The following is a 3,322-nucleotide window of genomic DNA, read 5'->3' as shown; positions in this document are numbered from 1 at the left end:
ATATTCTAGATACAAACCCCTTATGATATATATGATTTGCAGTATTTTCTGATTCTGTGGTTTGTCTTTTCACTTTCTTGATGGTATCTTATGAAGCATACATTTTTTAAAAAATTTATAAAGTCCAATTTACATGTTAAAAAACTGCTAAAGTAAGTTTTCTTTTTTATACCACTGACTAATTAAAGTTAAAACTTAGGAAAGAATGGAAAGATGAGGAATTGAGGAAAGTCCGAGATATTGGACAGAAGACAAATAGAAGTGAATGATAATTTGGCACTTCTAGATTAAGATATTTGAAATTATTAGCACATTTTCACATTTCTCTTTTCCCTTATATCTAATCAATTAGGCAAGCACGTTATTATTGTTTTGTTAAGTGCCATCCAGTCAGTTCCAACTCATAGCAATCCTTACAGCGTTTCCAAGTAGCAGCTGATGAGCTTGAACTGTCAACCTTGCAGCTCAAACCGACCTTACAGTCCAATGTGTTAACCTGCAGTACCACACAAGGACTGCAATCATACTATTAGTCCTTTTTAGTATGAATGTATTTCTCCTTTCTTTCCCTCTTCCTCTCATTGTTGCAATAAATTCTTCATTGATATTCTGGCATTCCATCTCATCTAAACTTCCTCTGTGAGACAAATAAATCTTTATAACAAATCACTCTAAATGCTATTCATATCATTGAGAAAATTTGTATAGTACATTTGAATGAATAAATACATAGATAATGTAATGTGGTCTGCTGCAGTAAATATGAATGGGCTCAATATATAATGGTAACAAAATTTATTAATGGTTTAGATAAAACAGAAAAATAGACTTTCGGTTTCAATGGTCAGTAACAGATATGAAATACCTTCTGTTTTTGTTGTAAAGTGCCATCTAGTTGGCTTCCTCTCATAGCAACCCTGCATAGGGTTTCCAAGGAGTGCCTTGTGGGTTTGAACTGGCAACGTTGTGGCTACTGTTGTTGTTGTTAAGTGCCGTCAAGTTGATTCCAACCCATAGTGACCTTGTATAGAGTTTCCAAGGAGCAGCTGGTGAGCTTGAACCACCGACATTGCAGTTCAAACGACTTCATAGTCTAATGCATTAGCCCACAGCGCCATGCGGCTACTAGTCCAGTGCTTATCCTACAGCACCAGTCCATATATTAGATTGATATTGCTTTGAATGATTATCATATTATATCAAATTATATTAGATTGAATGATTATCATGCTATATCTGTGTTCTATATTTGCACTGAAAAATTACAATTATTGCTACTACCAAAAATTGTCTTTGCATTTTACTATAATAAAAATAGTCCCTAAAAAATTTATACAATACTTTTTTCTTATTTTATTTACAACTCTTTTTGCTGTGAGTATATATCCAGCAACATTACCATTATTTTACCCTCGGAAACCCTGTACAGGGTCGCTATGGGTCGGAACCGACTCAATGGCACTTAACAACAACAACAACAAAAGGCATTTTAATTATTGTTATAATACATATGAATGCTAAAGGAATAAAATATATTCTTGGTAAAACAATACAAGTTATATTCCTTTAAAATGGATCTGAGTGGTCAGCAGAATTAGAGTTTGAAAATATAACTGTGCTTGGATGTTGGGAAACTGTGTTTTTCTACCATTTTAGATTCCTGTTTTAGGGTAATATGTAAAGCACACATATACCAAATCTTGGACACTGACTGAATTGTTCTTCATATAATCAAGCTTCATGGATTATTTGCTCAGCATAAGTATCATGAAAGACTACAACCCTGGCACACAACTTTCCTGATATTGAACAATTCAACGTCCTTTTGTTCTGTTTGAACTGCTTCCTCCTGGTCTCTATAGAGGTTCCTCATGAGCACAATTGTTGTTGTTGTTGTTAAGTACCATCAAGTCTGTTCCTACTGATAGGGAACCTATGAGTTTCTGAGGAGTGGCTGGTGGGTTTGAATGGCTGACCTTGTGGCTTAAACTAGCCTTGCAGTCTAGGGAAGTATCCTGCAGTGTCACACCAGACCTCCACAATTTTATCAACAGCTTGTAATGATCCAACAGTTGAAAGCCTTTATATAGTCAATAAAACACAGATAAACATCTCTCTGGTATTCTCTGCTTTCAACCAAGATCCATCTGACATCAGCAATGATATCCTTAGTTCCAAGTCCTTGTTTGAATTCAGCTTGAATCACTGGCAATTCTCTGTTTATGTATCATTGCAATCATTTTTGTATTATCTTCAGCAAAATTTTACTTGCATTTGATTTTAATAGTATTGTCCAATGATTTCCACTCTGTTGGGACACCTCTGTTTGGAACGAACACAAGTAAAAATATTTTCCAATCAGTTTGCAGGTAGGTGTGTTCCAAATTTCTTGGCATAGATGAATGAGCACCTCCCTTGCTGCATTAGTTTGTTGTTAAGTACTAACATCTATTGATGTTGTTCAGATTTCAGTTTGCAGCCTATCAATTCCCATAGCCTTGTTCTTTGTCAATGTCTTCAGTGCACCTTGGATGTCTTTCTTCAGTACCATTGGCTTTTGATTATATGCTAGCACTTGAAATGGTTGAACATTGACCATTTCCTTTTGGTACAGGGATTCTGTGTATACCTTCCATCTCCTTTTGATGCTTCTGCATTATTCAATGTATTTCCCTTAGACCTCTTCACTATTGCTACTTGAGGCTTGAATTTTTACTTCAGTGTTTTCAGCTTGAAAAAATGTTGAGTATGTTTTTCCTTTTGGGTTTTCTAACACCAGATCTTTGTACCTTTGCATAATTCATTATAATACTTGACTTTGTTTTTTCAAGCTGCCATTTGAAATTTTCTTTGCAGTTCTTTTGCCTCCTCATTTCTTCCATTTTCTTTAACATCTCTACACTGGAAAGCAAGTTTCAGAGTCTCTTTTGACATTGATTTTGTTTTTTTTCCTTCTTGATTTTCTTTTTAATGACTTTTTGTTGTCTTCCTGTATGATGTTATTTATGCCATTCCACATCTCTTCTGGTCTTTGATCACTACTGTCTAATGCATCAAATCTGTTCATGAGATGGTCTATAAAATCAAGTGGTGTGTGTTGAAGGTAATATTTAGGCTCTCATGAACTTGTTTTAATTTTCTTCAGCTTCAGAATGAATTTGATTATGAGCAATTGGTGCTTTGTTCCACAATCTGCCCCTGGATTTGTTTTAGTGATAATGTGGAGCTTTTGCACCAGCTCTTCCCTCAGATGTAGTCAGTTGGATTTATGTGCATTCCATCTGGTGAAGTCCATGTATATAATGGTCTTTTTTTTTTTTTT

Source organism: Chrysochloris asiatica, unplaced genomic scaffold (genome assembly GCF_000296735.1).
Source record: "Chrysochloris asiatica unplaced genomic scaffold, ChrAsi1.0 scaffold00005, whole genome shotgun sequence".
NCBI lineage: Eukaryota > Metazoa > Chordata > Mammalia > Afrosoricida > Chrysochloridae > Chrysochloris > Chrysochloris asiatica.
The sequence above is the reverse complement of the archived record's forward strand: the minus strand, read 5'-3'. Positions refer to the sequence as shown.